Source organism: Excalfactoria chinensis, chromosome 1, assembly GCF_039878825.1.
Source record: "Excalfactoria chinensis isolate bCotChi1 chromosome 1, bCotChi1.hap2, whole genome shotgun sequence".
NCBI classification, from domain to species: Eukaryota; Metazoa; Chordata; class Aves; order Galliformes; family Phasianidae; genus Excalfactoria; species Excalfactoria chinensis.
Genome location: NC_092825.1, coordinates 163,052,542 through 163,077,216, shown reverse-complemented (window position 1 = coordinate 163,077,216; position 24,675 = coordinate 163,052,542). Strand labels below are relative to the sequence as shown.

Below are 24,675 nucleotides of genomic sequence, written 5' to 3'. Positions count from 1 at the left end.
ATTTTGTTATTTTGCATTAGAAGTTCTTTAATTACAAGGAAATAGTAAAGAGACTTGGAAATAGATGCTCCCTGCTTAAAAGCATTGTTGTTACACAGAAGTATTTTTTCATGGCATCAGAAAATAGAATCCATCAAAGAAATCCACCTGTCTCCATAGGTTTCCAGGGTTTGCACAGCTGGCTGGGGCACGAATCAAGGACACTGAAGTTTTATTCACCTCCACAGGGAAGGAGAGCTGCTTGCAAGGTCTGCGGCCCTGGGTCCTACCCACCCCTATGGGCAAACTGCTGGGGAGAGGTGAAGATGAAGCCAGGTGGAAATGAAATGATAGGGAACATGCTCCAGGTTTTCTCCCCTTTTAACACTTCTCACAGAGAAGCCAGAAAAAGCTCCGGACAGGTGTAATGCTACAGGTGGAATGCACCTGCCTACCTATAGCCACCTGAACTCAATTACATTGAATCCCTCCACAGTCAATAGGCAGTTACTTCTGAAGGCTGATTCATTTCACTTTGAAGTGCTGTCTAGAATAGGGGGGATAGATCACTTACAGTGCTTTCCTCTTGTGGCTGTTAACACAGGAAGGATAAACTGCTAGCTGCAGGTATGTGTATGCAGCCAGATAAAATAAAGATCATGACAGGCAGCAGCTTGCAGCACTGCACCCAGAGCACTCACTCTTCTTTCATTTTAGTCCACTTCCAAGCATATTTGGGACTGCTTCAGTTATCTCTCTTCAAGACAAATCTTCTCTTGAGAAGGCTAGCACTAAGCAGTGTGGAGATGAATCAATTTGTCTTATTTTCTCCCTGAAGCACAGGCACAGCTTGCTCTGCTCTGAACTAGCTTTCCATTTCAAACAGCTTTCATTGGTAAGGCACTGGAACAGGCACCCAGGGAAGCGGTGGAGTCACCGTTCCTGGAGGTGTCCAAGAAATGTGTAGATGAGGCACAGAGGGGCATGGTTTAGTGGACATGGTAAGGATGGGCTGATGGTTGGACTTTATGGTCTTAGAGGTCTTTTCCAACCTTAACGATTCTATGATGTAAACTAGCTTCTTGGAAGAGGAATCACCAGTCGGACAAGAGATCTGTCCCTCAGGTTGAGGCTGACAGCAGGGATAGCTGAGTATGGGGGAATGGAAAAAAGCCATGCTCAAGACACAGATATTTCTCGACCTCTGTGATAACCTATTTAGGTTGATATTACGGTCACTCAGTTTTTACCAAGAAAATTAAAAACAGAGGAACACCCAGATCCATGTGGATTGCCAGTGAAATCTGTGCAGCACTTCCTTGCCACTCAAATAATTACCACCTGACTGGTTCTGCTTTAAAAAATCAAAGTCAAAACACACACCTGCATGTCTTATTTTTGCAAATACTAGATGTATGTCAGCTAGGGAATTGAGTGAATGTTCAGGTGTTGAAGAAAGTAGACATTTATTTTGCTTATTATTCGACCTGAATGAATCAGACAAGAGTTTTTGGCACATTTGCAGCTGTAAAATCTAGGCAGTCATAATATGAAACCCCAAATATAAAACAAGCAATGGAACTAGAAAAATAAAGTCAGGCACAATTGTTATTTTGCATGTTCTGCCTTGCATGCAAAAATAGCCCAGTCACAAATCTGTTTTGTACTAAAATGTTCTTTTATAGACAGGAGATGCTGACACAAATTTTTTCCCCATGCAGCCCTGTTCAAATCCTCCTAATGACTTTACCCACTGAAGCTCACCATAAAACCAGCTTTGAATCCACTCTGCAGTATGTGACCCACACACCTTTTTCTGATCCTTCATACACTGAATCACACCAGTGAATTTTGCTGTAGAAATAAAAATTTGGAATGCAAGGTCTACTTATCAAAAGCTCAATTTCCCAAAGATGATTAGACAGCCAGGAACAGCTCTGCAATGGCCACAATCATTAGCACTGCTGAATAGGATTTGCCACCAGCTCTTCATTTGCTTTGACATTAGCTCATGTCAAGGCCAAAAAACGGAGCATGAAAGTACATTCAGTTCTTAACACTGCACAAAAGAATGAGCAGCTTACATAAAACGTGGCTCTCACTACTGCACATCTGTGTGCTGAAAGCACATCTCTATTATGTTCCAGTGAGGCTGAATATTTTTATTAAATGCTTGCAGAAAAGACAAGGCTTTATACTTTTCCTTTTGCTTAATACAATGTTGTGAAACGCAGACGAATCAATCCCATTTCAAAATGCATTTTACAACTCACAGCAGCTGTACGTACACTGTAGCTTCATCTAGCCTGGAAGCACAACTAACAGACTGTGGGTGATGGAGAATGCTACCATTTAATGCTCTTTTATGCTTATCATATTTCAATGGTTTTTTGCAGTTGGCTGCTCAGAGGAGCTTGCTGAGGAATCTTTCTGCAGCTCAAGGGAGATTGAAAAATCTTCGGTTGCAGTGGGTGGATAATTGGAGGCAACAATCTCACCCACTCACTACTTGTTTGAGTCTACTGTTGTTTAAGGTTATTGCTTTTAAAGGCTCTTTGTAACATACTGTTACATACCCCCTCAAACTCAAACTGATCAACACATTAACTTCTGCCTTCAAATCTTCGACCGCCTCTTCCATGAAGGTGTCTACTGGGAGTATTCTGATTTTCTGAATGATCACCTCAAACAAACAGATGCAGATCTGAACGAGATTCACAAATCTAACTTCCAGCACACCATGTCTCGGACATGTATCGCTGCACAGTTCCCCTCACTTACTCTTTTACTTCTAGGTCTTAAATCAGAGGAGAGCAGACACGGAGAAGTGCAATGTGCTACTGGCCCAGCCAGAAGGATGACTTTGCTCACATCAGTGAATTTCTTCTTGTTAAAGGCACCTGTTTCATCCACTCCTCTCTTCGCTGCTATTCAAGTCTGAGTGAAAAGGCACAAGCAAGTATTTGCTCTTCAGCAGAGATGGAAGCTGATTTCTGTTATCTCACTTTGGGCATCTAATCCAAGTTATATTTCAGTATGCAATACAGATTTTTTCATTACTGGATATTTTAATACTTAAAATACAATTTGAGATGCTCAATTTAACATCCTCTATTTGCTTTTTGCTGCTTGCTAGTTAACCATCAGCCAAGACTTATTTAGGAAGAGATGAGCAGAGCACCAAAAAGACCTCACCGAAGGTGTCAATGGAGGGTTGTAGAAATATTTTTGGCAGCATTGGTCTGGTTCTGCTCCCACGTCCAAGCTAAAGCAGCTGTCAAAGCCAGCCTGCAGCAGCTGCGCTGCTTTGGTGCAATCCTGCAAGCACCTGGATAACCACACGTGTTCACAGACTGTCAACTGCACAAAGAAGGGCTGTGACACAGAGAAGAGTGATTTGAGCAAGGACATGGTTCCTAGATTTGTGCTGAATGCTTGGCAGGAGCCACAGATGTTTGCAGACCCAGCCTTGGGGACTGCAACTCCTGGTTTCTGTTGGGAATTTGGGAAAGTGAAACTGTGGGGTTCTGTAAGCAAAAGGCTGCATGCCCAGCTGATCCAATGGTGGGTTTTTGCTTATGCACTACTGTACTGTTCTACCGCCTGAAAACAGTCATGGATAATTTTCCACTTGCTTGGGTAGCAGCTAATGACATTCATTCATTAGCGAGGCAAGGCAATAACTCACTTGCAAATACTGACATGCATCAGTATGTCTCACATAGCTGGAGTTCTCAGGGTTGTTTTTTTTTTGCTTTTAGTTGAATCTTGACATTAAAGAAGTTACTCTTTCCATTTCTCTTTTGAACCGGTAACAATTTATAGCTGATATTCACTTCCTCAGAAGTTCTTCATTCACATTTTTGGGGAGATATAATAATAGTTATAAAATCATTTAGGTTGGAAAAGACCCTTAAGATCACCAAGACCAGCCATAATCTAACACTACCAAGTTTACTACCAAACCACATCCTTAAGCACCCACAAAGATCAGGCTGATGATGGCCTCCAGGTCCTCTCATCTACCAGCACATGCCAGGAGGTTCATGCAAAGTCCCCTTCACACACGTCACTGCTGACCTTCCTCACATCTTGCACCAGGGGCACCTCAGGAGCTTCCCCCTGCTTCACCCAAACCTTCCAGTGCACATATACAATCAGTGGCTTAAAACCTCCTCCTCAATCCGACACGCCATTGGATTTCACGTGGTTTTTTATTCCTTCAGGATTAGTTCTTAATCTTCCTGGAGGTGTCCCACTGTGTATAAAATTAAATGCGTATCAGAGACACTGATACAATAACCCAAAGCACACATGGCACAGTAGAGATTGAAGTGCAAATCTCACATCTATTTAAGATGTAAGTAGAATGAAATAAGGAGAGCAAGGCTCTCCCAAAAAACCTGACAGATGGCAAGAGCACAGCTGGGATACAGCTTCAAGTCAATGTTTGGTGCTAGGTTTGCACTCATCTCCCATATAACCTGTGAATGCTCTGCCTATTCTGGAATTGAAATGGAAGGGTGGATTGCAGTCTTTCTCTCTCCCAGTATTTTTCCAAACTCTTAACAAACTGCTTGAATGGTGCCTCACACCAGAAGTCTCCAGCAGTCAGCAGTTCCCTACAGGAACAACTTACCCAGCCTGCCCCCACCCGGCTGCCTCCTTCTCCTGCTTCCCTCTATGACAGACCAACCCTTGGCCAACCCAATAGAGATCTGTTCAAGCCTCTAAGATGGCAGAAGACTAACAAACAAAATCTGGGAATGCTGTTAGATTAGCAAGCTGACCCAGTGCCTCCAAGTGTCTCAATTTAATCCACATTAACTGCATTTTCATTAATCAAGGAAAACCAAACCACTCCAACAGCCGTTTCTCACATGGAAGAACAAACTACCTAAAAATCTGTTAAGTTAAAATCACTGTCAAGAGAAAAGCATGGAATTGAATTTGTTTCTGGCTTGGGACCTTAGTATTGTCTGTATCAGTTACTATAGTTCTTTTCCTTCTCCCATCCAGACATCAGCATCTCCATTGTGTTCCAGCCTTTTGGCCGCACTCCTTCTGCCTTCTCTCTATTCTGCTTTGGTGTTTGTCCTTTTTATTTCTTTTTCCCTCCTGTAATTTTAAGCTAATATTCAAATATCCCTTTGCACAGTCCAGCAGAAGAATAAAAAAGGTACAGAACAACATCATCTATTGTGTTTATGTCAACCTTGCGTGTGACAACATTTATTATTCAACTGCCTGTAACAAATCACTATTTATGCTCTCCTTTATTCCCCCCATCTTGCTAAACACTTAAATCTAATTTACTAGGTTTCAGATAAAAGATCTGCAGTGTTAGTGAAAATGATGGATCTAGTTGTTGGAAAGGAGTCTGTTTGCTTGCACAGCCACATCAGTGAGCTCTTGTGGAAGTCAGAGCTGGTCTGTTAGGTAGAATGTGTCTCAGTTCTGCAAGCTTTGTTTGGAAGCAGAACAGTTAGGTTACAGTTCACAGTATTTGCAGCTAGTTAGTTTGGTGCTATGTTGTATGCTAACAAAGGATCCAAATCCTTGTCTTATCCTCTCCTTCAAGCCAAAGAAAACTGGTGGACAATGTCTACCTAGCATTTTAGGGTCAGTTGAGAGGCTCAGCTCAGCTTTGGGGTTAAGAACTTCCTTTAAGTAGCCCCAGTGCAGCTGTGAGAAAGGTGAAGCAGATAGCATTGAGGGACAAAACATTGATCCTATCTCACACCTGAGGCATGCTCGAGGCACTCTGTGGATGAGTCCAGCCTCTCCTGGCTGAGCTGAATGCATCCTTTTTACCCTGTACACATGCCATGACACAGAAAAGCCATGTCACCTGCATGGTGAGCTCATGGGGGCAGACGGTATCTGATGGAATTCAATTCAGGCTGGGGCTGTGTGAGAACGGATCCAATGTACTTCAGATCCTTCGTGCAGCCCAAGGTTGGGATACTTCAGCAGTTCCCACTGCTCCCTTTGCCCTTACATCTCATATTCTTTTTAACATCCATCTTACTGTTATTTTTATTTTTCAGATGATGATTTAGAGCACTTCAAAAGTACATGAAGAGGACAGAGATTAGGTTTGTGGGAAGTGTGTGATTCCTTTAATTGCCCATTAAAATAAGTCTACATTGCTCCTCAGATAAAAACACACTCAGAAATCTCACCTGGAGGCCAAATGTCAAATTTCTGAAGTTCCAAGATACCTACATGCATCACTTCATTGTCACTCAGCTACTGCATAACACTAAAGACTGACAGGCTTCCAATGAATGACATTTGCTGAGTCACTTTTGGAGCAAAGAAAATAACCTTAAGGAAGGGTTTAGGTGCTAAATTGTAAAGAATGCTTTCCAAGGTCACAGCAGAACAGAGGCTCGCATCTGCAGCTTGCAAAGAGAAGGTTAATCCCTTAACTACTGGATTATTGTCTTTCTTCATCACAGTAGGCAGGCTGGTGTACATCATGGAAAAATATAAATCTTTTCATGTTCCCTAAGGAAAAAAAGCCGGTGCAATGCAGTAAAAACAGGCAAAAATTGTCTGTAATGTTTTCATCTTGCATTACAGCCAACAGAATTCTTTAAATGGAAAAATTCATAAGTTCTATTTATAGGATAGCATAAATTTTTATGCAAAGTACATTGATGTCTCTGAAATTATTTAGGCTTTTAGCATAATTTCCCAAGACCTCCATTTGAGGGAAGGCTTTCAGGTTGAGCTCTTACGGTTTGCCCCATTTCCTCCCACTCTGTAGAACTTTTCCAGATGGATTCCAATAATAATGCAAAGGCAACTGTACCCATAAAATTACCATTTATAGCACTAATCTATCACAAATAAAATAAAACATAAGCATACAGTGAATTTCTATTATATTACTACACTATGGTGCATGCTCTTCAATAAATCCCAGTAATAACGTTTTCAAAAGTGAAATTTCATTGGAATTACTTTATATCATGCTGTATAATTACTATTAGAGGCAAGGTTCTGTTTTGCAACCAAGAAGAAATAAAGCTGTCAATGCATTATTTTAATAGACATTAAGCTTTTGCAGAATATTGCAATACCAGTAATAATACAACAAAATATGGACCTTTTAAACTACTATGGCTGAAAATAACTCAAATGTCAATAGAAAAAAAGATCTTTTCAAGCTCATGAGTGGTTTCTTTCTCTGTAGCTCTTCACACTTGGTGAATAATAGTCAGATGATGTCCATTCATACTTTGACTTTTTAGAAAGGATGAAAGTGGGAAGCATGATTATTTATGGACATGAAAAAAAAAAATCTCATATACTGAAAGATGGAAAGATTGAGACTGTTTACCTTGGAGAGCAGATGGATAAGGAATGGTTACGATAAAAGGGTACAAAATCATGGGCAATATGAAAATAGGAAATTGAGAGCTTCTGTTCACTCTGCTTTGTAACACAAGGACAGGAAGATTAATGAAACTGAAGGAACTAAAAAAGAAACAAAGTGATGTGAACTCATAAGTTTTCTTTCTTTTTTTTTTTTTGAGCAACGTATAAAACTCATTGCCAAAGGACACTGGGATCAGGAGATGAGTGGGCTCAAAACTGAGCTCTAGTCTTATCTGAGTACTCAGTGCTGCTTCCTCAGATTTAGAAGATTCTCCAGAATTGAATGAATGAAACCAAACTCAAAACAATGTTGTGAGATTACTTTTTCCTGGTCAGCTTTTCCTTCTGAGCCACTGACATTTCTTATGCTCAGAGATAGTCTGAGATCATAAGAAGTATTTCTTTGATCAATTGTGACAATTCTTTTGTACTCTTCTATACTCAAAGCCTGTATAATCCAGGCTGGATGGGTTTTCCCCTCATCAGCCTTTCACCTTCAGCTAGGCTGTGTTTCCCAAGAAGAAAGGTCTGTCATTCCAGCCAGGAATTAGGAGTTTAACTCCTCTTTGAGTGAAAGGATTGCAATGAATTCCTTAATTAATGTGATACCAGTTAAACTGGTAGGCCTGACATTTATAGCAGGCTCGTCAGCCAAGAAACCTTACAGGTCTGGGAACACTGCATCTATATTAACACTCTTCACCTAAAATCATCTGCCCTTCTGCAGATTTCTAAGTAACTCCAGAAGTACAGGTGATGGATGTGTGATATAGTCAGGCACCTAAATATAAGGATGTAATGAGACATGGACACCGAGTTTATCAAAACATTTGAAAGTCTCAGACATTACATTAAAAACACAGCAAAGATGTTTAACTGAGCCAAATGATGTTGAAAAGTCATGTCAGTGTTAGATGGTTCATCTATATGATAAAACCAAGATCCATCTCTCCCTTCAGCATTCTCTCCAGATCTTTAATGGCAGCTTACCATCATGACCACTCCTATTTACTGTTGAATTCCCTTTCTCCTTATCTTCCACTCCAAAGTCCCTTAAAATTAACTCTCTGACATCCATTACTCTGACATTTTTGCTAACCACTATTCCACATACATCCAGTTTATGCAATCTTACTTCATGTTAGTTTTTTTTTTGTTTGTTTGTTTTTGCCATATTCCTTTTAAATCTGTAAATCAGGACTATACATTTCTTCTAACTGACAAAATCTTCCCCTATCTTCAAATATCCCTTCAAAATCACTTTTCCTCTTAGCTTACAACTGATTTGTACAATGCAGCTATTTGTGATGACACTAATAAAACAATACCCTGCATCCCACATGTCCTCTTGAGGCACTTTAAATGGTTATAAAAACTGATGTGAAAGTTATATATAGGGATCACATCATTCGTGGATGAAGTGCAGCTGCATTAGGATGAAATGTGGCAGAGACACAAAGGAACGCTGCAGCAGTTTATGACAAGAAACAAGAATACTTTATCCAGCTGAAACTACTAGCGGGATTTATGAGCTAGATAAAAATCAAATAATATATATATTGGGAGCTGACAAGGACACCAGGCTCTCCTCCCTTTTGTCTTAGGAAAAATACTCTGATACTGCTAATGGCCTGAAGTGATTAAGAGTTTGATTCCCTTTCCATGTCCCCCCCTCCTCAGTAGGATTTATATTCCTTTTCTTGCCTTTTGACAGCACCCATGAGTATTGGCTCTGTGCAGATTCAGAGGACAGAACACTACCCACCTGTTTTACAGGACCACGCTGCCTCTCCCACCTATTCAGTTAGCTGCTGGGCTTAGCAGCATGACTTGAGAATTAACAAGGCTTTCAAATATAGGTGTGCATGAGCACTGTATGTCTACTGAAAAAAATGTGTTTGGATAAACTCATGGAAAATGTGAGTCTTTAAAGGTTTCTAATATAAAATATACTGTATCTTTAATGTGGAAGGAGTATTATCGAATAAGCATAGAAGGGGTAACAATCTCATCCTTCGGGATCTAATACTTTCGATGACTCATAGTCACTACAGGCAAGATTCTGAAAACAGACTCTCAGAAGTTTCTGCCTTTGGGTTTCCAAGCCAAGGGATTTAGGTAGGCTGCACCTAAACCTCTGGGTAGAATGAAGCAGAGTGGCCTGAAGACTAAAGTAACTGCTGAACTCAGTTTTCAAAGGCAAATGCCGAGGTCCATTCTCACTTCAGCCATTCTGTGGTTCTGCAACTACTTCACAAAATGTGTAAAAGTAGCCCTGAGCTGATCCATTAGTAAGGAGGACAAAATCTCCACCATCAACGTCATATTCCTCCTAGTAAAGAATTTCAGATGAAGACTTTCAAGCTATTCTGCACCAGTAGTGTTCATGAGGAACACTAGCACCATCGATTTTAAGACCCAGAGATTCCTAGGAAGGATAAGCATATCACATGAAAGCAGTGTAGCTAACAGGGAGCGTATATGTATCAGTTCCAGCTGTACCACTATTAGAAAGTAGCCATATTTGAACACTTGGAATTATTAGCTTTCAGAATCATTTTCTTTGCATGTGGGCTCTTTGCTTAGACTGCTAATACTTTTAACTGTGGTAGCAATAAATTCTTTCCTCTGTACACAATGCATGTTTCTTTAGTACACATGTATCTACAAGGTGTTTTTTACTGGTACTCTGCCCTTGAGACCTGGTTTGAATTTGGTTGCAACAGATGGACCCCTCTACACGCAGTTTTCATCTACCCCCCACCCTTGCAAGCTTTTGGAAAACAACACCTCTTGCAAGGCTAGGGGGTATGTGAAGACAGCTTGATTTCTCAGCACATGCAGGATGCCCAAGGTCTGTGGAGTGACCTGATGTTCAGAGGGCTGCCAGGAGTAAGCAGCACTGTTCTGAGCATTATTTCAGCTCTTAAGGGCTTTTGTAGCTCCAATTAGAGCATAGAGATTTATTATCTCTGGAAACTACGTTTTTCAGGCTCAGTGTCCTAAACTGGAGGTCAAGTTTCAGAAATAAACATCCTTGCTTAGTTTCTCCACAATACCCAACATGGTTTGCATGTGTGCGGTACTGAAGTTAATTGGCCAAACAGTAATTGGAGCTCCTCAGATGAAAGGCGCTATGGAATGCAGGAGAATGCTTCATGTTATAATTCAAGTGAAAACGTAAACAATCACCCAGAAGACAGATGCAGTCACAGCAGACTTTCTCCCTGAATTATGCAAATAAGTAGTACAAAACATAATTCCTTATCATCGTATTAATTATGGTTTGATGATACCCTTCATGTGCTGTAGATGTTCAAATTACATGCAAGCAATCAGATACACATCAGAGAATCTCTACCCATCTGAGGTGGCCTTCATGCTGTGAATTTATATTAAACACAGAGCACCACTATGAAGCTAACTCCCTTGGAGAGAATACTTTGATGTATTAATAAAAAAGACTTCTCAGTTCTTGTTTATTATAAACTATGATTAAAGCCGTTTCTCTTGGAATTCTGAGTGAGAAGAGTAATCTGTATCACAAGAAACATTGATAAGATACAGCACATATGGAAGAGCTGAAATATTCAAAATACTTGAGACAGAAGTCTGGATCCACGGCTTCTGCACAGTGAACATAATGCAAAGTGCTAGTGTTAGCAGTATTATCTGCAGCTACCTGCTGATGAACACAAATGGCTTTGCCTTTAGATTCCACTATTTCCATATTAGCTCTTTCCATTAAGAAGTCTGTTGAGAAACTTGGGCTGTGTATTATTTCTGAACAAAACAAAACCCCTAACAGCAGAATGTCAGTTGCTCACAGTTCTCTCCAAACAACCCATCAACAGGAGAACTGGCATTACCCTGAAAGCACAGCCAAAGCCGTACCTACAAACCTAGATGGCTTTTAATGATTCACAACTATTTTGTAATTGTTATCACTGAAGTACATCAACTTTATTAACGTTTCATCACGCCTCAAGTCTGTTAGTAAAGAATAACTATAACATGAAAGTGAACCTAATTAGTAGACATCTACTTTATTATTATTTCTGAAATCATTAAGAATCAAACACCTATTTCTATTCAAGACTTCTCTTCAGCAGCTACTTAGAACTGGAATATTACTAACGAGAGCTGCCAGCCTGTCCTCTTATCACTGTATGAAATAACTTGAAAAACAGTAAATTAACCCCAAACATAAACAATATTTTCTTTAACTTGACATTCTGAACTTGGACCATCATCCCATCTGGAATCAAGACTGATCCCATTTGAGCACCCGATCTGATGTGTTAAGTTGGCTCTGCCATGAGCAGGGCTCGGACCAGTCAACCTCCTTTGTTCAACAGTCCTACTGCTTTTTCAACTTACTTCATGTAATTAGTGAAATATGTGAAGATGTTATTGTAAACTACATCTTAGCCTTTGCTTTGTGTGCTGCAGTGTGATTTAGTCCAGAGCCCCTAATTACAGTACTGTATACTGATCTTAATAGAATCAGTGGAAAAGCAAAGAAATTAAAGGAAATAATTACTCACTTACTTAGAAAAGAAGATCTTTCATTATTCTGCCTTCAGAAAGGCATCCATTTTTACAAAAGGGTCAGGCCACCATTTCTCTTGAACACAAAAACTGTATAAAGTATGAGAAACTGCTTAGATTAATGGCTGTGTTTTACAGCAGCAGAAGAGAGATGTTCAGACTTCTGGACAGACAGTTTTTGTTATCCACCATGTGACAGAAATTCTGTTTAATTTTATGGAAGAGGTGAAAATCACTTTTGGTATCAACACGGTGAACCCAAAGGGCTGAATTTTAAGGATATTTATGTTTGCTAACTGGTAGGGGGCAATTTAAGCCCTCAAAGATGTTTGAAGTACCCAGCTCCCATCTGCCTGCCCAAGCACCTCTGCACCATGGATTCTCCTATAGCCGATACTGCCTTCGTGTGGTGACGTGGCTGCAGAAATGGGAGGTCAGATACATATCTAAACACACTCAGAAAACACAAAGGCAAGATTACAGAGCAAACACTGTTACCAGTGTACTGTCATGCTCTTGATCTCTGAACTAAAATACTTCCAGGAATTCTTCAGAGAAATCATGGTTTTCTTTTGTTTAGCGCCTTTGCAATGAAAGCTGCAGTCCATATAGCTACAGAACAACGTACAGAAATGATGCCAAAGCAATTCCTACGTGACAGCTGTACATAAACATGTATTCATTCGTACTGGAAGGAAGAAAGAACAGACAACTTGGCTACGCTGGTGTAGTTTTTAGTATTTTGGCTGAAGTCTCTAGTTCCCTTTCCATATACATTTTTTTAAAATAGAAGGCCATTGGGGTTTTATATGTTCCTTCAAGTACAAGAAGACTTTTAATGTAGTGGAAATACAGGTTTTCCGTTCCACAGCTCACCAAGGTCTGTTTCCAGCTATTAAAACAATGGTACAAAATAACTGTTCCCTATAACACACAATTTTGCTCTAGCAGAAATAGCACTGGGTATCCATAGTACCACCACTATCTCATTGCCTTACCAGTGTTACATCACACAGCGAATGAAAGCCAGACTCACAGGAACCCTGTAATTACTTGACAGTAATCATCGCCAGCAATAACGCAGAATTAGCAAAGAACTAATTAGCACACCACCCAGGACTACAACGTTCTACACTTTTTCACTGTTATTTTTAGCTACAAGAAGAAAAGACATAAATTGCTCTTTTGTCAAATAGCATGAACGAGCTTATGTGAGTTAGATGCCTGCAGTTATCACTCCGTAGGGCTGGAGTCTACCCTTCAGCTCTGTGCCATGCATTGCCCTAGAAGAAGACAACAGAAAAGACTGAGATCTACCAGTGCCTGCTCCCTGATGCTGCAGGAAACAGAGCCTGTAGGGTAGGCAGCAGGAAACGGTAAACCTACCAAATCCTCAACCTACCATTTTCATGTAAATGTCTCTAGCTGGAGAGAAAGAGGAAATATAGACAGGTCGTCTCTGCAAATGTTAGTGGAATACAGGCCCTGGCACTTTTTAACTTGATTGTTGAAATCCAATAATTTCTTAATCTAATAGCTGAGGGGAAATCAATCAGACAGCCCCAGTTGCCACCTCACGGACTGACCCCCTATGCTCTGGCTGTTAAACACATGTCTTCATTGGCCTCACAGGCCTACATGACTGTTGTAGGCTGGCATGGTTTGGTTCCTGGGCAGGGCTGGTAGCCAGATATTTGGAAAGTAACGACTCATCCCTTACTCAGGCAGACTTGCAGTGGGAAACGAGACATGTCACTTAACACTTCAGTTCAAAATAGGAAGAAATGTTCTTCCTTTCTAAGGAAGGACAAATGTGAGTTCATATGCTGAAGTGAGCACTATGCTCAAAAGCGTGTCCCAAGTACAAAAGGCCCACAAAGCCACTTTATATGAGATGGTCCTTCCTATGTGACTTTGGTGACTTGGGGCTTGGATAGCAGATGGGAACACTTTCAGTGTCATTAAGGACTTGCTCCAACCTTCAACTAATCTCTAGATTTACCTGTTTCATGGGAGCATCTGGCCACAGACACACATAAGCAACTTGTCCTTCCTACAGATTTATCCTGCTTGGAATTAGGAGCTATCCTAAGCCATGACCTGATTCCTAATCATTTAGAGAGCACTCACTAAGAGATCAATGAATACAACTCCACGCTATCATCTAAGGTCAATTTAGTCCAAGAGAGAAGCTGGTGAAGGGAAAATAAACAAAAGAAAGATCATGGGATTTTATAAAAGCCCAGAAGAGTGTTAAGTGCATACTTGAAATATTTCCTCTGAACACTGCAGTGTTGTTGGCACATTGCTGCTTTAGCACTTGGTGCTTATTCAACGTGTGCTACGTGGACACACTAAGATCTGTGTGTATACATTTGCCAAGCAGAATGACAGAAATAACGTGGCTATTTCTGAAAAATGAAGTGTTTATGGCTTGCTCAGTTTCAGAATATGTTTCATAATCTTCAGCATTCACAATGTGTCACTCACGGGCTTGCAACACACTCCCCACAAACAGAAGCCGCTTTGTGCTCACTGCTGAAGGAGCATGTGCTGTGCAAGTGCCATACTGTAGTTTGGCAGTAGCTTCTAGAAGCTAATTTACAATGGATTAAAGAGATGGAAGACAACGTGCCTCATAGTGTTTAAAGAAGAGATGAGAAATAGCTCCTATTCAAAATCTCAGGGACTAAGGTTCAGTTGGTTCAGTGAATTTTCCACTTGGTTTTTGGGAATGAAGCTCCTAAGTGGTGGCAGCTGTCCTTCTCCAAAGGGACTGTGTGAGAACACATCCCCTCTTCAGGTGTCACTTCTGGGCACACAACAAGGCTCCCAGCTGGAATCAGCTCCTTTCCCATTGCAAATGTGCTCCATGAGGAACAGGATCCCAGCGCTGCTCTAGCACCGTGTCCCTTGAGATCAGGAGAATAAGTAGATGTGCCTAAGATGTGAGCCATTTTTGGTTCTCCAGAGCTACAGTAATGTGAAGTACAGATAAATACAAAGACAGAAAATTGGTTGTGTTCATTTTGAAGGAGAAGTGCTTTATTTTCCAAGTCTAGCGTTTTTCTAGCCTTGACCTTGCTCTGCACTTTTAAGAATCTGACATTTTTGATGGTTTATTTCACTTTCAGGTTTTGGCAGGGCCTGGCCTCAGATATGCCAGAAGTATGATGAGATAACTTGTTCTCCAGACAGAAACAGAAGCAGAAAGCAGGCAGTTCCCTACAAAAGATCATGTCTCCTATGGATTTTACTGTAAAAACACCTGGCTCAATTTTCAAGAGAAGCCTAAATCTGACAATGAAATCTCAGCAGAATGGAAGTTAAAGATTTTAAATAACCATCTTAAGAGCCTTTTTATTGGTCTGAACCACTGGCTAAAACAGAACAAATGATAAAAGTATTTTCATTTAGTAGATAGGCTGTATTTTCACTTTGCTCGGTAGCTAGGAATACTGGACCTATGGTTAATGATTCTCTGATTCTGTGATTCCATAGTAGCCTGTGTCCACTCTATAATCCTTCAAAAGCTCACTTACTGCTAAGTAATTACACTGCTGAACTGAAAATTACAGCTCCGTTTTTTTTTGGTGGGGCTTCATCTTCAAGGACAAACAATAACCCAAACAAACCAGCCTCTAGTTTACTTGCACTGGAGAATGCTCAGGAAAGGCAACGGTGCCAAAAGGTGAAAATTCATAGCTACAATTCTCCATCAGCTGACTCTGATTTTGGGAGCAGATTTGGGATTTTCATTAATCTTTCTTCAACAAAAGCCAAAGCCAGTTGCTAAGAGGGTCTTTGTAGCTTCAAAACAGAGTCTACAAAGCTACTATTTGTTTAACACATTTTAAAGCATTTTTGCCATTCACCGTTTACTAATCTGGCCTTTCCTAATCAGCGGTAGAAAAACTGTAGAAGAAAAGTGAATGTATGTTACCTGTAAGCTTGAATTCTGTTGGAATAATATTTTTATTTCAGAAAATGTGGTGAACACTTTCAGGGAGTGCTGGAGTTTTAAAGTTTCTTGTGATGTTTTGCATTTTTCCTCTAAACAAACAGGAAGAATCTCATCTGGCTCTCATGTGAATTCTCAGTAGAGTTCAGAAAGGAAATTCCAACCACAAGTGTATCCCTGCTTCTAAAATCTATGTGATAATGGTGCTGTATGGTTGTTTCAAAGGCAAAAGCAGCCAGGAGAACCAGCCCACAGGCTGGGCCAGCAGTTGACCCCCTTGTTCCACAACATGTAAAGGGTCTTGGCAGACCACACTTTAGCAGGATAGGTCAGAAGCTCACCACTAAGCGTACACTTCAATATCTAGTAGTCTTGCCTTCACAACAGCCATTTTGTTGTCCATGTAGAGTACCTTTATACAGACGTAGGGATTTCTGGATATAAAGGCTAGGAATCACCTCATCTATAAGCAAGTGTACTGGAACTGTTCATCCCTGATACTGTTGAAGACTATGGAGAGTAAGAATCACTTTCATGAAAATATTCATCCTCTCTTAAAGTTAAAGGGGTAAGATGCTTTGTGCCTATAAAGTGCTCCTTCTGTACAGACTATACTGACAACGTGTGAGGAATGGGCATATAAAGCTGGAGACATTTCCAATGATATGAAATAATTCCTACTTTGAGACATACACTGTTAATGTACTGTGTGATTTAATGTTAGTAATTTCTCCAATTTGCACCTGATTTTCCCCATTTGCAGTGATGGTGTAAATGATCTGCATCTATCTTTGTAAAGGGATTTGAGATCTATGTAGGACCATTCCTGGGTAGGTGCTCAGCGTTTACCACAAATAGCATGTTTTTCCCACACAAAGCATGTCACTGAATTAAAGTTAATTGACCTCAGAATTCACTAATCCCAGACACAAGCAAGGAAGTAAATACTTGAGTTGTTCACTCCATCTATATCTCATTCACCTCCTGGTTCCCATAGGATATACCTAAATCTCACTTACCAGAATTGAACTGCTCTTATCAAGATCTGGCTTTCTTTTAGTATTTTAAGTGTATAAACAACTACAAGCATTTAAACCTTTTAGAACATGTCAGGAAAATCCTTTCCTTTCTCTGAAAATGCAGGTTGTCTCTGGCCAACGTTAGCTCACACACAGGACCAACAAAGTTTTTTCTAAGCTATTGCCATTTTAAGGGCAGGTCTTCCCAGACCTCTCAGAAAGACAAGCTCCCCTTCTTCCCATTCCCAAAGATCTCTGTTCCTACACTTTAGCCTACCAAGTCTGTTGGTTGCTCACTGCACAATGCAAACTGATGTGCAAATGTGCTGCTGGCAGAGCCCCTCCAGAGCATTCATATGATTGATGTGGGCACAACAGAACTGATTTGTAGACACACAACCTATCACCTTTCTCACTCTAGCAGTTTCCTAAAATGTTTTTGCTTACTTTCTTCCCTGCACTTTTCCTCTTTTTCAGTTTAGAAATTTTTGGAGGAAACTTTTAATAGCAATTGGCTTGTGCCATTCCTGGCTGGCACGTGGCACTGCGCTGCTACACAAATAAACAAGGAACACGATGTAACACCACAGCAGCAGATTTAACTAAGATCCAATTGTGCCTGATGCCATCTGGATGTGGGAAGAATGTTCCCTTAAATGAAAAATCATATACAGAAAAACAAGCTCACCCTTCACAAATATGCACCATAACATAGGACAATACACCAGCTTTGACTTATGACTTCATCAGTAAGAAATTGGACTAGGAAGGGCATTGAAACAAGCAAACACACTCTCTGTTACAGTGCTTCTTCCACACAGACATGAATTTGGGGTATCCTTCAGAGCTAGCACCAAGCCACCCTTTGCTAGGAAGTGCTAATCTGCCCTGCATTACCTGTTGAATAAATTACGTCCAGCTGAACTGCCAGCTATAGAACCGGGGGAGGCTACTGGCTCTTGATTTAGATTATGAGATTGTCAGCACCTAAAACAAATAGTTTATATTTACAGGCACAATTTATGTACTGAACTGTCTCAGTCCTTTTTACTGTGTTCATCAAAGCAGAAACTCAGTGATAGCCTGAGTAAATGCTTTGACTTGCAATACAGAGTCACCTAAAAAACTAATGACAAGTTCTTTTCCTCAAAGACTTAAGGACAAACACTCCCCAAACCAGGACCCCTAAAGAGGAAATAATTCAGGGAAAATACTGTTATTAGGTGACAGTGACCAAATGTTTAACCAGGAATGACTGAAGCAGACTGCGTATCCTAAGGATTTAATGAGCAGCTTGGAGCAGCTGATGGCCTGAGGCAGAGCCTCAGGTCATTAAACCCCAAATGGTTATTAATCCCCAGGAAATGCTTTCTGTCAAGGTCATTAATGCTATTATATAGTGGAAATTGAAGGTGCATGGAGAAATTAACAATGCAGACTGTTTGCAGGAGAAATGCTCTCAGTAAGCAGAGGCAGGCCACCGCCAGGAGGATGCTGCCATGTCCATGAGCCACACGGCTTGACCAATCTTTCATTGAATTGCCTGTACCATTTCTTGGCTATGTTACTTTTTTTGCCAAGTGTTGCTGCGGGAACTTCATCATGCACCAGGTAGTTAAATTAGCAGCTCAGCGTAACTCCAAGAGCTCACACAAGCTGAAGTCCCTCCTGCTGAGTAGATACCAAAGTGTACGTTTTTGGGTTGGAGTCTTACCCTGCTAATTGCCTCTTTTTAGAATAAAAATAGGAAATCTGATTTAACAGACAGGTAGGCTGTCAACCACAGCAGGCAGGGAAGGGCAGCATGTTCAGGGATCCCAGCTTGGGGTCTTGCCTCTGGACTCCTTCTCTGTGTTGGGTACCTCCTGAGTGATGGCTCGGCTCTAGCCACTCCTCTTACCTTCACATCAAGAATAGCAATTGCTGTTGCATGGATCCCAGGACTTTTTATAAGTAGGCAGTTATTTCTATACTACATTTTATGTAACCATAATGGTCAAGATTGGAATTGAGACATTTCTTCCAGATCCTGCTGCTGGTTTATGATTTGAGGCTATAGTTACATCAGATGTACATCTCTATACATCACATTTTCCTACTTTAAAAACCATACCTGCCACAACAAGTATGTTGAACCTTGAATTAGATCTGTTTACATAGGACCTGGAGAGCTTTGGTTTGAAAACTATTATACTGTAATGACCAGCGACTGATTATTAAGACAACAGCAAGGATTGCAATTGTCTAAATCTGTTCCTTCTGCTCTGAAGTAAGCAGACAAAACAGCAAATTGTTACAAAGGAGGATCATTTGGATTACATCCTTGAGGATGATTTAGCACCCCAATTATGCAGCTGTCCAAATTAAGAGAAGAAATCTTTCTTTATTAAAGAGAATGAGGAGATTTAGACTGCAGCAGTATATTATACTAAGTAAAAAGAAATGAAGGGCATCGTGATATATTTAATTCTTCTGACAATGTCTGCATTAAATGATCAATGTTTAAACATGCACTGCTATTATCATATGCCCTAACATTCACTGGCATCAATGAATGCCATCATTACTACAGGGAGCGTATATAATTCAATTAGATGTCTCTACATGGGTGTTGGCAACACATCCATCCACCTATGTGGATTCTGAAGGGAAATTCACCGTTATTTTTCTGCCTGATTGGTTTTGTGAGAGATACACATCCAGTTAAACTGTCAAGTTGTTGAAGTGAAGAACAGTACTTTTCCAATAGTATTAAGGAAAAGAACCCAAACAACTATGTATGACTACACAGCTTTTGCATGTATTTTGGTCTTTGATTTTGAGAAGAATTTCATCTATATGTTTAGGCACTGATATTCTGGAAAAAAAAATATTAAAAAAATATTATTCTTTTAAAATCCAAATATAGCTGAATATTTCTAGCATAAAACTTCCACTTAATTTCTATGTTAGACATCATTCCAAATACCTGAAGAGGAACTGCACACATACCACAGTCAAGAAAATTTTATTTGGCAGTACTGGGTTATATGAAGTTATAAATCAGATAAAATAAGTATTTGGACACTGAATTATTTCTGGATTGGAAAATTCCACTACTTCTGCATTTATAAAGCAGTCTGTTCCTGTAACCTAGATCCCAATCAACAGATACATTTAAGGTCTTATTCTGAAGAAGGAAAAATGAATTCCAGCTGCTGCTTTAAGGGGTGCAACGGCACAGCTCACTGCTGCCTTGACTAAGACTGCTTTTCCGATCAGGATTTTCCACAGATTTACAAGTGGAATGGAAATCACTGCGCCTCAACATGCCTAACATCCATTGGCTTGCTTGCATTGCTGGGCTGTGCCATAAAGCACGTGCTGTACTACTGAAACAAGAAACAGATTTGAAAAAATGCACATCCTTGATTGCTTCTGTATATTCGACACAATAAACAATTCCCCAGTGCCGGGCTCTTCACTTCCTTTCACAATCGTAAGTGTACCTTCTCTTTCTGACTCCCTAGCTGTGATTTCATTGCCTTCATTCCCACATCTATCCTGCTAGCAATGAGAACACTTCACTCCTCCATTTGCTCTCATCAGTGGGTGTAGGAAAATGCTGATTATGACAACCGCATCTCCTGCAGTGGATCTGACGCAAACACACAGTAAGGAATAAGCTGATAATATTGCCGTCTGACTCAGTACTTTGGAGTGATAGTAACAGTAGCCACATCCTGTAAAATCACCATTCTGGAAAAAAAAAAAATAAAAAAAATGGATTTCTACTCTCACAAATGACCACACTCATTTTTATCTTGAAAAGACTTCCTCCAAGAAAGTGAAATTAACCATAGAAAATGAGGTCGAAGAGGAGAAGGAAACTTCATCTAATCCACCTTCTGCTGAAATCTACAGGACTAATATTTCTCCTTTTTTAGTGGAATGCGGGATCCAGGACAACTCTGAAAGATATATATTCTCAGATACACCTGACCAAACAGGTTGCTTTGGTCTCAGACTGGATAGGTGGCAAATTTACTACTCTGCGCTGAAGTAGCAGTTTTCATGACACAGTTCCAGCTCTGTCCTCTGTTGGAGACTTTAACGTAAGCACTGTTCGCCTGCCACGGCTGGAATGTGCTGCTTACTTTTCCACTTTTTGCATTTAACTGCCTCTGGGTTGCCACATCAGTAGCTATTCAGCAAAAACTCAGTAAACTTCCCATCTTTTTTTCTGCAAACATTATCTTTACATTCCTCCTGCACTGGCACAGTAACATCATTTACATGCACTGCTGCTTTTTATGGCTGGTACCTTCAAGTTAGTTAACCCCCACTTCCAAAGAGCAGTGAACCATGCCCCTCTCCAAACAATACCAAATGTCTTTGGATGAGAGGTCTGCGCAACTGAGTGTCTGAAGGTTGAGGATTTGACTGGAGGAAAGGAAAAATGAAAACAAAACCAAAAAGCTAAGAACAATACTTCCAGTGAAACACACAAAAAAGAAAAATGATGATTTCTCAGATCATATTGCTTATTTATCAGTTCCCAGTTGGGGTAACTGTGTAGCCACTGTGACTATGAGTAACTACTTCTTTTGCCAAACATGTATCTCACTACCAATAACTCAACGAGTAGATTGCTGTTTAGTATAGGTGAAAATATCAGAATTCAGCCCTAAAAATATTTGTATGCAGAGTCTTACAAATAGTTCATAGTAATGACAACTGTTCTTCTCTGTTTCTGCAGGGAAATGCTCAGTCAAAAGAATGCTTCCTTGTATTTAGCAGACAAGGTTTGAGAACTAAATCTCACTCTCTATGTGTAACAAATTCTCCACAGTTAGCTGATGTCTCTGTAATGCCCAGTGTATATAGAATCATAGAGCAGTATTAATTAGTGCTACTTGGCTGTCATGTTATTGGTTTTTTTTTCAATATAAGAGACTGAGCACTAACACTCCCCATGACCTCCCAAAGCATCAATGCAGAGATCACAAACCTCCCTACCTCCTCCTTTTTTTTCCTATTTCCTGTCCTTTAAAATATATCCAGTCAGAATTTCAAGGCTTAGGTAAGAGCACACAAAAAGACATTTTTCTCTCTTCCAAAGCACGCAGGCTTTGAAACAATACATCAAGCATCAAATCACACATGTTGAGTGTGCATTATTACTGAAGGCAGCTCCTGCCACCCCAATCTGAGTCTTATCTGCTTCCTCACTCCATGACTATCGACTCTATTTTATGCTCTCATTTGCAGTCAGTTCCAGGATTCACCCTATGTTCAGTGAACAGAATCCAACTAGATTTTGCAGGAAAAAATCTAGTTTGGCATTAAAAAATAAATAAATAGAGAATGTCCACTAATATTGTTTTCCATTTTTTTTTCGATAAGGAAGTTGACAAAGAGAAACACAAATGTAAAAGGAGTTGTCTAAAAAGTCAGCCTTAGGAAAAGATGTTATTCAAGTGTCTGTCAGGGGGATCAAGTACAACTGCTCTGCTCCATTAGTTTTTAATTACATCTAGCAGCTGGCATCAGAAGTCTCCAAGACTTCATGGTGCCCTGAAATGCAAAGGGCAAAACGTTCTCTTCCATCATTTCAGAAGACAGAGGTACATTGGCATCTGTAGTAAGAGCAAAAGCCCTTCCAAAGAGGTCTCAACAGCTGTTTGCTAAAGGAGCTGCTTAAAGCACGGCAGCTGGCAGTGAGACCAGTAGTACCAGCTCCCCACTGCCACAAGGATTCCACACCCTGAAAGCAAACCTGGCTTTCAAGACATGAAAAAAAATGAGAAGGGGTAGCAGAGCAAATGGGACCTGAGGAATGTACTGATGAAAGACAATCCTTAACTGCCTTAACTGAAATATAATGCATACTTCACTGTTTTTGTTTGTTTCTACCTTGGAATTACCTAGCAATTTATCACTATTTCATCCCTAACTATATACAGTTTGTAAGACGTTTAGATGCCCGCCAACAGCCCCAACAAATGTCATCTTCTATTGGACATAGCTGCAATAGCTGCAAGAATTAAAAGCACAGGACTGGGCAGCTTGACTCCAGGCTAGGAGATATCCAACATACTGCTGTGCAATTCAGAGGTGCATGCTTTCATAGTGTAGGGATTTCTCATTACAGACTATTTAATATGATAGGGTACAGCAATTTATCTAATATGCCAGTGTAGATTTAGAAAAAAAATAATAGTAACGATCTTCATGTTTTTCCTAAAATCCTACATCCATCTCAGCAAGAATCTCTTTCTAAGAAGCCTTCTCCAAACAGAATTCTTACTTCTGAGAATTATCTCCCTAATACCATCACTGCCTCCTCTTACTGCCACTCTTCTCTCAGATGGTGAATTCAACCATCTACACCACATAAGATTACAGGAGTGGACTGCAATTATCTTACAAGCATTTCTCCCTTTCTCTGTTTTGGATGTTTGTACTTAACTTCTTAACTAGTGTGAGCAAATAATTCATCCCCAATCATCTCCAATCAGACTGTGCTACCTTGAGACCACCAAGTCTCTTCATCTCTTTAATCACCGCCTAAAATGACACACTGATTCAAATAAGAAAACATATACCTGCAATCAAAGAAAATAGGTGCTTGGAGAGAATTCTTGGTAGTCCCTTTATACAGACAAAAGGGCTAAGGGGAAGAGACATCAAAGGTATTCACATTTATGCTTATATTGAATATGCCTAATCTGAAGATACTTTGGTTCAAGGAACTTTCTGGCTCAGGCCATTAGTTTTTAAAATCTCCTGTCTTTAGGTTATGAGAGACTTCCTTCCGAAAGTATTTTTTATGACTTGATGGAAACATACAGTGTTTTCATTTATTTTTAACACATCTGTTGAAGTCCCCACTGACCTGTATTTCTTTATGGGTCACCATTCTGTCACTTGGCAATCTCTTACATCCTTATCCATGCTCAGAGAAGTTAAATTTTCAAAATCAGAGTTTAACTTCTACCAATTTTTGGAAAAAAAATAACCTTGGCACTGCTTGTTTAATAGTGAGCTCCTTCATTTAGGGGTGCCATTCTCTGTCAGCCCAGGAGATGAGCATTGCAGGGCTTTCAGATTAATGCTGAGAACCTTTGGGAAGTGATGTTTATCAGTGTGCTCTGCTCTTCTCAGAGATTTTGCGTCAACCTTTTCAAGTAGAGATTTATTCTTTCAATTGTACCTTACACTAAGTACTGGGTGAACTGGGGAAATAGATACTGCCAGGCTGAAGCCAGTCTTTGACTACTACTCTCCTGGCTCCCGTTTTTAGACACAGCACCATCATAAGACGATCCAAAGCCAAGCAGACACTGAAAATCTATCGAATTGATAGATCATGATGGATTACCGCGGGCCGAGAGATGATTATGCAGACTAAGACAAACAGAGAAACGATTATGCAGAAATAGACAGATAAAAAATATCAGAACAGTTTGAAGAGAAAGTGGTTAGAGATCTGAAAGTAAAGGGTAAATTCTACATTATTAACACATTTGTGGGTTCCATATGCTAAACATTTTGGGGACAGTAGTATATTTATTTCATTTTTGTGACTTCTGTTGAACAATTAATAGTATCAAATTCACCAAGATGTAAATCAGATTTCAAGAGTAGCTAGCATCTCTGGATGCCCTTCATGAACTTCCAGTAGCTGCATTGCTCTTGCATAGTTGAACTCCAAGCCAAGGGAAAAAAATTCTTCTCATTCAAAGCAGAACTTTACTTTCATTTTTTTTAATGTGAAGAATAAGACATATATAA

The 24,675-nt window shown here is 40.1% G+C and overlaps 1 protein-coding gene across 5 annotated transcripts in view; it reads right to left on the bottom strand.

Moving 5' to 3' along the window:
- The window catches only part of STARD13 (StAR related lipid transfer domain containing 13), a 281,949-nt gene that overhangs the window by 40,148 nt on the left and 217,126 nt on the right, over window positions 1-24,675 (bottom strand). The gene's annotated exons all lie outside the window — the stretch shown is intronic.